The sequence below is a fragment of the Myotis yumanensis genome, unplaced genomic scaffold, assembly GCF_028538775.1.
Source record: "Myotis yumanensis isolate MYYU_CA2020_CCGP unplaced genomic scaffold, mMyoYum1.0.hap1 SCAF_15, whole genome shotgun sequence".
Taxonomy (NCBI): Eukaryota; Metazoa; Chordata; class Mammalia; order Chiroptera; family Vespertilionidae; genus Myotis; species Myotis yumanensis.
Window position 1 is genome coordinate 8,057,541 of NW_027223766.1, and position 12,002 is coordinate 8,069,542.

Here is a 12,002-nt window from a genome sequence, read left to right on the forward strand (position 1 = left end):
CACCACCTCTGCGCTGGCCAGCCATGAGCCAGCTTCTGGCTGAGTGGCACTCCCCATATGGAAGTGCACTGACCACCAGGGGGCAGCTCCTGCATTGAGCAACTGCCCGGTGCATGACATTCGTGCACTGGAGTCTGGGAGCCCTCGTAGGATGTCCAACTGAGGGCTTAGGCCCACTCCCCACAGTGAGCCTGGCTTGTGGCTGAGCGACACTCCCCGTGTGAGAGCACACTGACCACCAGGGGGCAGCTCCTGTGATGAGCGTCTGCCCCCTGGTGGTCAGTACACATCATAGCAACCCATCACTCTGCTGTTCAGTCAATTTGCATATTAGCATTTTATTATATAGGATGCCTAGGTGCCTCCCAGGCGGCCCTCTACACAAAGGATCATACTAGAATACCATGAAGGACTATATGCCACCAAATTCAATAACCTGGAAGAGAAATGGATATGTTCCAAGAAATATATACCCTTCCTAGACTAAATGATGAAGAATTGAAAAATCTAAATAGACTGATGAGCAGAGAGGAAATTGGAACAGCCACCAAAAACCTCCTCCCCACAAAAGTCTAGGACTAGATGGCTTCACCAGTGAACTACACCAAACACTCAAAGAAGATTTAAAACCCATCTTTCTGAAACACATTAAAAAAAAATTAAAGAAGAGGCAGTACTTCCTAATACATTTTATGAGACAAACATAATCCTGATACCAAAATCTGGCAAGGATAACACCAAAAAAGAAAACTACAGCCTGGCGGGCATGGTTCAGTAGTTGAGCAACAACCTATGAACCAGGAGGTCACAGTTCTATTGCCAGTCAAGGCACATGCCCGGGTTGCAGGCTGGATCACCAGTGTGGGGCATGCAGGAGGCAACGGATCAATAATTCTCTTTCATCATTGATGTTTCTAGCTCTCTCTTCCTTTCCCTTCCTCTCCAAAATCAATAAAAATATATTTTTTAAAAAAGAAAACTACAGATCAACATCTCTGATGAATACAGATGCAAGAATCCTAAACAAAATACTAGCAAATAGAATACAACAATACATACAAAAAATAATACATCATGATCAAGTGGGGTTCATTCCAGGGGCACAATGATGGCTCAACATGCAAATCAATCAATGTAATATACCATATTAACAAAAGAAAGGATAAAATCACATGATCTTATCAATAGATGCAGAAAAAACTTTTTGGTAAGACACAACACCCATTTGTGGTTAAAACACTCTAATAAAATAGGAATAGAAGGAAAATGCCCCAACATAATAAAGGTGATAGATAACAAACCCTGTCAATATTATAATGAATGGAAAAAAACTGAAACCTTTTCCTTTAAAATCAGGAACAAGACAAGAATGCCTAGTCTCACTACTTTTATTCAGTATAGTTCAGGGAATGCTAGCCAGAGCAATAAAGCAAGAGAAAGAAATCAAATGCATCCAAATCAGGAAGGAAGAAGTAAAAGTGTCACTGCCGATGCCATGATTCTGTACATAAAAAAGTAAACCTGAAGACTCCACAAAAAAACTATTAGAAAAAATAAATACAATAAAGTTACAGAATAGAAAACCAATGCACAAAAGCCCACTGCCTTCCACTATGCTAACAACAAAACTCAGAGAAAGAAATGGGAAAAACAACAACAATGCCTTTTACAATTGTAACTAAAAGAATAAAATAGCTAGGAAGAAACTAAACAAAAAATGTCAAAGATGGGGATACTGAAAATTACAAAGCATTATTAAGAGAGACCGAAAAAGACAACAAAGTGGGAAAATATCCCGTGTTCATGGATTTGAAGAATCAACATGGTTAAAATGGCTATATTACCCAAAACAATATATAGATTTAATGCAGTCCCCATCAAAATCCCTATGTCATTTTTTTTAGTTATTAGAGAGATGTTTTGAATATTTATTACCCTTGTTCTTTAATAATTTAATTGTAAAGTTACATAATTTAATTTTTTTAAAATATATTTTATTGATTTTTTTATAGAGAGGAAGGGAGAGAGATAGAGAGTTAGAAACATCGATGAGAGAGAAACATCGATCAGCTGCCTCCTGCACATCTCCCACTGGGGATGTGCCCGCAACCAAGGTACATGCCCTTGACCGGAATCGAACCTGGGACCTTTCAGTCTGCAGGCTGACGCTCTATCCACTGAGCCAAACCAGTTTCGGCGCATAATTTAATTTTTAATAATGGCTGCGTTTAACAACTGGCTTGCAACAAAACTCCTGAAAATTGAATAACTGGCTCTCCTGAGCCAGTATAAGCCAGCTCCAACACAACACTGCCCCTGAGCCTCTAGGAGCCTCAGAATTATAGTGTCCACCTTATGACCGAAGGGAGACAGTCTTGGAGGTGCTGCTGGCTTAAATGGGATGTTTGGGTAAAAGCAGGAAAGGAATCTTTAGGCATACTGCCACCAAGGACTGCTGTCCTCGCTTAAAATTCAGCTAGGCCCTGGTCTCCTTTCTTTCCTACTTGCACATTCCATGGAGGCTGTGAGCTTGAAGGTTTACTTGAAGGATCAGAGAGGAAAAAAAGATGTGGGGAAGACTTCAATGCAGAAGGAGCAGGGCCCCAGCCCTAGAGAGTGACAGGGAGAAGCTCAGGTAGAGATAGCCTCTGCCTCTCTGTTCTCATCCATCGGCTCAAGAAAAGCAAACTTAGCAGAGTGGCACAGATGCCTTTTATTGGTCTGACCAGCATGACTAGTAGGGGGCATGGGCAGAGCTCCCCTACCTGTCCTGGCTCCCATCTCTCCTCTCCTGGGAGTTCAGGACTCACCCCCAGGGGAGAAGAGTGTATTAGGCAGAGATGGCAGGCAGAGCCAGGATAAAAAATAAGGGCTTGGGATTTGAAAGGGGCTCAGGGTGATGTAGAAAACATAGGGTTACCAGGCCATCCGGATAAAACGTCCATCAGGTACAGCAGACGCTATTTCCCTACACAAGCCCCTTGTCCTTGCCAGGAATGGGAGGGGTCAGGAGGGAAAGCTTCCCTAGAGGCTTCCTACTGTGCCCTTCGTGCCATCAGCATCTCCCAGATGTTGTCCGCAGCTTCCTTCAAGCTGCGCTCCAGGTAGGATTTTTTCTGTTCCAATTCTTTAATTTTTTCCTCTGCTATTTTCTGTTTCTCTGACAGCTGATTGTGAATTACCTCCTTGGACTGAAGAATAAACATTCTTCCTACACCTTCATGCATGTTAGTCTCATCTACCAAAGTCATAATCTCTGTATTGAAAGGGCGAGGGCTAGGCCCTCCACCTTGCCCCAGGGTAAGGGCTACGCCCTCCACCTTGCCCCAGGGTAAGTGCTCCATCTTACCTTGGCCACATGCTTGGCAAGGAGCTTCTTCCCGGAAGTCTAAGCCTCTGCTAGCCACACCCAGGAACAAGACACAGACTTGTGCCTGGCCAATCGGCAGAGCACAGTCCTTTCTCCTCCCCTTCCTCCAACTCCCCCTATATAACCGGTCTCCACACAGAGTTATCTCTCTCTCTGCTTCCTGTCGCTGCGTCGGCAAGGTGGGGGAGCCGAGCTAGCTCGAATAAAGACTCTTATGCTTTTGCATCGGACTGGCTGGCTCCCTGATGTGGTTTCTTGGGGATCCTGAAATATGGGCATAACATGTATCTGTAAGATGGGCGTGCTTTTTCGTCCTGTCTAGCTGTTCAATCTGTATGTCTGCAAGCTTCACCTTCTGTTGAGTGTCAATAACTTTAGCTTGAAGCTCTGTGAAGGCCTTCCTCAACTCCAGATCCACGGGTGCCGCCATCTTGGCTCACTCTCTGCGCCTGCCCCTATGTCATTTTCTAAAAAATAGAAAAAATCCTGAAGTTTGTATGAAACCACAAAAAACGCTACAAATAGTCAAAGCAATCCTGAGAAAAAAGAATTAAGCCAGAGGTATCACTACCTGACTTCAAATTATACCACAGACTATAATAATCAAAACAGCATGTTATAAGCAGAAAAACAGACACACAAATCAATAGAACAGAATTGAGAGCCCAGGTAAAAAAAATCCCATGTAGATGGGCAGATTGTTTTTTACAAAAGAGCCAGAAACACACAAATACAATAAAATTTTTGTTCAGTTTTCTTTGTCTGCTAATGCTAATAATATTAGTCATAATAATTATACTTGTTCTTTGGGTTTTTCTTAAACCTTGTGTATATAGCACAACTGTTAATAATTGCTAAAGGTGTTTACAATAACTTTTGCATTATCAATAATGCATTTTTTATGGTTTCTCTTTTGAAATATAGAAGGAATGTTATTGCAAAAGGAAGGAAAGGGATGTGTGTGTTTTTAAGAGAAGTTAAAAGGAAATAATTTGTTCTAATAATTTGATTATTTCTGAATTAGTAAAAGGAGACAAATTAAGAAGAACAATAGGAGTTGTAGAAGGTTAGTGAAAAAGAAATATTGAGAAATGTTATGTATAAACTAGAGGCCTGGTGCATAAAAATTTGTGCACTTGGGCAGGGGAGGGGCAGCCCCTCAGCCATTGTGTTCTTACAGCCTTGGCTTCAATTAAACCTTGAGGTTATAGCTTCCAATTGCACAGCTAGCAGAAGTGAGATTAATAATGGTGCTTGAGCCGAAACCGGTTTGGCTCAGTGGATAGAGCATCGGCCTTCGGACTGAAAGGTCCCAGGTTCGATTCCGGTCAAGGGCATGTACCTGGGTTGCGGGCACATCCCCAGTAGGGGTGTGTGCAGGAGGCAGCTGATCCATGTTTCTCTCTCATCGATGTTTCAAACTCTCTATCTCCCTTCCTCTCTGTAAAAAATCAATAAAATATATATATTTTAAAAAAAAAATAATAATGGTGCTTGAGCCCTAGCCGGTGGTTCAGTGGTCAGAGCATCAGCCTACAGATTGAAGGGCCTTGCAGCCAGGGGTCCAGGAGCTGCAGTTAGTCACAGAGGGGGCAGTTGACTGCCCAGCCCTGGACCCTGCTGGGACTGCAGATTGGATGGAAAGAGAGTAAACTGTGGCTAGGCCACTAAGCCAGGAGCTGATTGCAGGCGGGGAGAGGGGGTGTGGTGAGCAAAGCCACAGAAGTCTAAGGCTGAGACTCATTGGGAGGAGCATGGCAAGCAACCCACCAGCATCCCACCTGGGAAGTTAGCCCCGGTCTGATTCTGTGGGAGGGTGCCACCCATTGGACCTCAGGTCAGTGGAGGGGTCCTACAGGTACTCTGATCAGTGATTGTAAGGGACCCTTTACTCTCTAGAGCAGCGGTTCTCAACCTGTGGGTCGCGACCCCTTTGGAGGTCAAACGACCCTTTCACAGGGGTCGCCTAAGACCATCGGAAAACACATACATAATTACATATTGTTTTTGTGATTAATCACTATGCTTTAATTATGTTAATTTGTGACAATGAAAATACATCTTGCATATCAGATATTTACATTATGATTCATAACAGTAGCAAAATTACAGTTATGAAGTAGCAACGAAAATAATTTTATGATTGGGGGTCACCACAACATGAGGAACTGTATTAAAGGGTTTCGGCATTAGGAAGGTTGAGAACCACTGCCCTAGGGGAGCTTTCGTAAAGAGCCAGCTGGGGACTGAACAGTGAGGCCCACCTCAAGAGCAGGGGAGGCCTTTCCACGCCCTATGGGATGGCTGGTTCTACCTGACCCTGCAGTGACTTGAGGCAAAGGGGAAGGCTCTGGGCTGGAAATCTGCACCCCTGCCCCTCGTTCTGCAAGTGCGAGGGATCTGACATTTGGCCGGTCAGAGCCTGGGAGGAGGCCCCACCCAGTGGGGGTCACCAGCACTGAAAGAGTGGCGTGCCAAGAGAGGCTTTTTTATTTTTATTTTTTTATTATTATTTATTTTTTGGTTAATCCTCACCCGAGGATATTTTTTCCATTGATTTTTATTTTTTTAAACTTTTCATTTTAATTAAATATTCAGATTAAATTTTGATTAAATAAGTTTGCAGTTAAATATTTAGGAACAACTAATGTTCTAAATTAATAAGTTTTACTTTATTAGTTATGCACACAATATAAATATTTAAGAGTGTTGGTTAGCCCTCACTGGCTTGGCTCAGTGGATAGAGCGTTGGCCTGTGGACTCAAGGGTCCCAGGTTTGATTCTGGTCAAGGGCATGTACCTTGGCTGCGGGCACATCCCCAGTAGGGGGCGTGCAGGAGGCAGCTGATTGATGTTTCTCGATCATCGATGTTTCTAACTCTCTATCCCTCTCCCTTCCTCTCTGTAAAAAATCAATAAAATATTTTTTTTTAAAAAAAAGAGTGTTGGTTAATGGTAAAAGAATGTCAATTGCCCAATAAATGTGAAAGGGGAATGAACAGGACCTTATAATTAATTGTGGATAATCTTCCCCACACACAGAATCTCCCTTGACATTAATGAGTTCATCCACTGACTTAACCGTGGTCGGCAAACCGCGGCTCGCAAACCACATGCGGCTCTTTGGCCACTTCAGTGTGGCTCTTCCAAAAAATACCACGTGCGGGCGCGCACGTACAGTGTGATTGAAACTTCGTGGCCCATGCGCAGAAGTCGATATTTTGTGGAAGAGCCGGTATTTTGTGGAAGAGCCACACTGAAGGGGCCAAAGAGCCGCATGTGGCCCGAGAGCCGTGGTTTGCCGAGGCGCAGTTTGCCGACCACTGGACTAATAGATGGGCTTTCCATTTCCTGACACCCTGGCCAACAACCCTCAAAACATTATGTTTCCACCAACACCAGCAAAGACCCTCAGGACACAAGTCCTCGCTCCCAGCTGGGAATCCACTCTGGGGAATAAGGTAAACAGATGCCACGCAGCTGAGCCGGTCTGGCTCTAGTCCAGGGGTGGGCAAACTTTTTGACTTGAGGGCCACAATGGGTTCTTAAACTGGACCGGAGGGCCGAAACCAAAGCATGGATGGAGTGTTTGTGTGAACTAATATAAATTCAAAGTAAACATCATTACATAAAAGGGTACGGTCTTTTTTTTTTTTTTTTTTAGTTTTATTAATTTCAAACGGGCCGGATCCAGCCCTCGGGCCGTAGTTTGCCCACAGCTGCCTAGTCCTTCCAGCGGTGTCCACACTGCGCATTGCAGCACTTGTAGAAGGTGGTCATGGGCTCGTCTGCAGCGCGGGTCTGAAGTTGCATGAAACAGGCACAAGGATGTTCACATTTGGGACATGGCTCTGCAGTAGAGTCCACGTTCTCCCAGGCAGCTGCTCCACCAAGCAAGTCATCCACTTCTTTCTGCTTTGGATACTTCCAATTTGTCACCTTACCAGCGATGTTGTGCACATACGGGCAGGTGTTGCAGGCAAAACAGTGGCAGGGCTGTCCCTCCTCCACAATGAGCCCATTCCCACAGCCCTGGCAAAAGAGCAGCATGAAGGCCGGCTCCCGCAGCCCCTGTGGCCCACCCCGCTCTGGCCTCCATTGATTTTTAGAAAGAGTGGAAGGGAGGGGGAGAGACCAAGAGAAACATTGATGTGGGAGAGAGACATCAATTGGTTACCTCCCGTTTGTGCCCAGACTGTGGGCTGGGAATTGAACCTGCAACCAAGGTACCTGCCCTTGACTGGAATTGAACCCATGACTATCATTGGTCATAGCGGGTATGGCCACTACAAGCCTGTGAAAATTTGGGAATACGTAATCCCTAAGACAAAGGAGCTTGCTCTCTTGGCTCTTGGCATTCCTGTGTCTCTCTTGTTTCTCTTTTCCTCCTATCTGGGTTGCCTCCGCAGACATATGGCCCTGCTGATCCCACACCCAATGGACTGATGGCCTGCAGCTGTGACACAAACTCACCTAGCATGATGCTGGATTGGACTGTGCTCCAACATGCAACAGAAACTGGGCAATGGCTTTAATCCTAGCCCTACTGAAGGCCTGGCTGGGCTTCTTTTTTTGGGTGGGCGTGGGACGGAGGGAAATGGGACTTGGAAACACAGGGATTTAACTCCATGCAAATAAATGTCACTCATTCTCCTGTGCAAATCTCAGAATTTGTTTTTTTCTCGTGACATTACAAGAATACCACTCCCATCCTAACTGGTGTGGCTCAGTGGATAGAGTGTCAGCCTGCGGACTGAAGGGTCCAAGGTTTGATTCTGGTCAAGGGCACATGCCTGGGTTGCAGGCTCCATCCCCAGTAGGGGGCAGGAGGCAGCTGATCAATGATTCTCTCTCATTGTTTCTATCTCTCCCTCTCCCTTCCTCTCTCTGAAATCAATAATTATATATATAAAGAATGCCACTCCCACCAGCAATAGGTGGGGACCTGGAGAGCTCCCCACTGCTAACACAATCTCAGAGCTTTTCCCACGCTGCTTTCTCCTGCCTCCCTAATCTATCACCAGTGGATTTCACGTAACCCCCTAATGTCTTCTTCTTTGATTCTGAAGTATAAAATAAATTGTAATACTACAGCTTCCTGGAGCATGTTTTCCATCTGTTGAGATTTTGCTTCCCAGCAATTGTCACTTTGGCTCAAGTAAACTCATAAAAATTTTCTACAGGTTTGGATGTTCTTGCATCTACAATGACACCATTTCTACTGTGTTGCTAGAGCGAAAACTAACATCAACATAAGAAACATTTAAACCTATAGAGAATTTTTGTGAGTTTATTTGAGCTAAACTGTTGACAATTGCCTGGAATCAAAATCTCAACAGATTGAGATAATGCTCCAGAGAATATCAGTTTTGCACCTTATTTTATACACTAGTGGCCCGTTGCATGAAGATTTGCGCAATAGGCCTTCCTTCCCCTGGCTGCTGGCATCGGTTTTCCTCCGGCATCCAGGACCCAGGCCTTTGGTCCGGCCATAGCAGTGAGGCTTGGCTTCTCCGCTCTGGCTGCTCCCAGCCCCTCCTTTTTTTTCCAGTTCCTTGAGCGGAGGCCAGGGCTGGCTGGAAGCCGGGGTCACCCCTGGTAACCCAGGCCCCCAGCCCCTCCTTTAGCAGAGCCCAGGGCAGGCCAGGGGCAACCCAGGCCCCCAGCCACTCCTTGAGCGGAGTCCAGGGCTGGCAGGAAGATTGGCTTCCTCCGTCGCCGGGAGTAACCCAAGCCTCCTGCTCGCTCCAGCTCTGTGACCACCGCCATCTTCAGTCGTCTTCAGTCTTCACTCTGCGCCTGTGTATGCAAATTAGCTGCCATCTTTGTTAGGTTAATTTGCATAGTCGCTCTGATTGTTTGGTGGGTGTGGTGGGGTGAAGGAATGATGGTTAATTCGCATGTTTCTCTTTTATTATATAGGACTAGAGGCCCGGTGCACAAAAATTTGTGCACTCGGCGGGGGGGGGGGGGCGGGGGGCGGGTGGTCCCCCAGCCCTGCCTGTGCCCTCTCACAGTCTGGGACCCCTCGGGAGATAACGACCTGCTGGCTTAGGCCTGCTCCTGGGTGGCGGAGGGCAGGCCCCAATCCCTAAGTGCAGCCCCTGGTCAGGCTCAGAGCAGGGCTGATTGGGGAGTTGGGGCGCCGCCCCATCATGCACAGAGCAGGGCGGATCGGGAGGTTGCAATGCCACCCTCAGTCATGCTCAGGATAGACTGATTGGGGGGTTGGGGCACCACCCCCTGTTACACTCAAGGCAGGGTCAATGGGGAGGTTGCGGCGCCACCCCCTGTCATGCACAGAGCAGGGCCAATCAGGGGGTTGGGGCGCTGCCCCCTGTCACTCACAGAGCAGGGCCAATCAGGGGGTTGAGGTGCTGCCCCCTGTCACTCACAGAGCAGGGCCAATCAGGGGGTTGGGGCACTGCCCCCTGTCACTCACAGAGCAGGGCCAATCAGGGGGTTGGGGCACTGCCCCCTGTCACTCACAGAGCAGGGCCGATCAGGGGGTTGGGGCACTGCCCCCTGTCACTCACAGAGCAGGGCCGATCAGGGGGTTGGGGCACTGCCCCCTGTCACTCACAGAGCAGGGCCGATCAGGGGGTTGGGGCGCTGCCCCTTGTCACTCACAGAGCAGGGCCAATCAGGGGGTTGAGGTGCTGCCCCCTGTCACTCACAGAGCAGGGTCCATCAGGGGGGTTGGGGCGCTGCCCCCTGTCACTCACAGAGCAGGGTCCATCAGGGGGTTGAGGTGCTGCTCCCTGTCACTCACAGAGCAGGGCCAATCAGGGGGTTGAGGTGCTGCCCCCTGTCATTCACAGAGCAGGGTCCATCAGGGGGGTTGGGGCGCTGCCCCCTGTCACTCACAGAGCAGGGTCCATCAGGGGGTTGAGGTGCTGCTCCCTGTCACTCACAGAGCAGGGCTGATAGGGGAGCTGGGGCACCGCCCCCTGTCACACACAGAGCAGGGTGGATCAAGGGATTGGGGCACTGCACCCTGTCACACTCAGGGCAGGGCCAATGGGGAGGTTATGGCTCTACCCTGTCACGCACAGAGCAAGGCCCGTGGAGGGGGATTGGGGCGCCACCCTCTATTACCCACAGAACAGGGCTGATCAGGGGGTTGGGGCGCCACCACTGTCACACTCGGGGCAGGGCCGATGGAGAGGTTATGGTTCTACCCTGTCACACACAGAGCAGGGCACGTGGGGGCGGGGGGTTGGGGCGCCGCACCCTGTCACACACAGAGCAGAGCCGATCAGGGGGTTGGTGCACTGCACCCTGTCACACACAGAGCCGCAGGGCAATTGGGGGATTGGGGAGCTCCCCCCCTATCAGGCACAGAACAGGGCTGATCAGGAGGTTTGGGCGCTGCCCCCTGTCACGCTGATCCTGGTGCCGGGAGCCTCGCTGCTCCGCTGATCCCAGTGCTAGGAGGCATATTACCCTTTTACTATATAGGATAGAGGCCTGGTGAACGGGTGGGGGCCGGCTGGTTTGCCCTGAAGGGTGTCCTGGATCAGTGTGGGGGTCCCCACTGGGGTGCCTGGCCAGGCTGGCTGAGGGGCTGAGGGCTGTTTTCCCGCTGGCAGTTGACTAAAAACTCCCAACCGCTCCTTGTTTTCTTTTTTTTTTTTTTTTTTATTCTGGGCCAGCTTTAGCTCTGAGGCCTCGCTGCTGAAAACATCGATACAATGTTGCGGTCCAGGGTTTTGTTTAGCTTCTTATTTGCAACATAGTAATAGTTGCTTAGAGTTGCAGTTGAGAGTCCGGCAAGTGAGGCGGGGAACGGGGAACGTTGGAGTCTGCAGTTTCTGGAGGAAGCAAGTCTCCCTGCTCGCTTCAGTGCATGGCTGCCAGCTGCCATCTTGGCTGACAGTTAATTTGCATAAGGATACGCTGATTAGCCAATGGGAAGGGTAGCGGTCGTACGCCAATTACCATGTTTCTCTTTTATTAGTGTAGACTAGAGGCCCGGTGCACAAAAATTTGTGCATTCGGGGGGCGGTCCCCCAGCCCGGCCTGTGCCCTCTCATAGTCTGGGACCCCTCGGGAGATAACTACATGCTAGCTTAGGCCTGCTCCCAGGTGGCAGAGGGCACGCCCAATCCCTAGGTGCAGCCCCTGGTCGGGCTCAGAGCAGGGCCGATTGGGGAGTTGGGGCGCCGCCCCCTGTCATGCACAGAGTAGGGCGGATCGGGAGGTTGCGATGCCACCCTCAGTCACGCTCAGGGTAGGGCTGATTGGGGGGTTGGGGCACCGCCCCGTCACACTCAAGGCAGGGTTGATGGGGAGGTTGCAGCGCCACCCCCTGTCACGCACAGAGCAGGGCCAATCAGGGGGTTGGGGTGCTGCCCCCTGTCACTCACAGAGCAGGGCCCATCAAGGGGGTTGGGGCTCCGTACCCTGTCACACACAGAGCAGGGCGGATCAGGGGATTGGGGCACTGCCCCCTGTCATGCACAGAGCAGGGCGGATCAGGAGGTTGGGGCGCTGCACCCTGTCACACTCAGGGCAGGGCCAATGGAGAGGTTATGGCTCTACCCTGTCACACATAGAGCAGGGCCCGTGGGGGGGGGGTTTGGGGTGCCGGACCCTGTCACACACAGAGCAGGGCCGATCAGGGGGTTGG

General features: G+C 49.2%; 2 pseudogenes; both read right to left on the bottom strand.

Annotated features, from left to right (window-relative positions):
- Window positions 1–3,035: 3,035 nt before the first annotated feature.
- LOC138993471 (prefoldin subunit 1 pseudogene) lies at window positions 3,036–3,800 on the bottom strand (annotated as a pseudogene).
- A 3,293-nt stretch (window positions 3,801–7,093) lies between these two features.
- On the bottom strand, window positions 7,094–7,420 carry LOC138993383 (DNA-directed RNA polymerase III subunit RPC10 pseudogene; annotated as a pseudogene).
- Window positions 7,421–12,002: the final 4,582 nt, after the last annotated feature.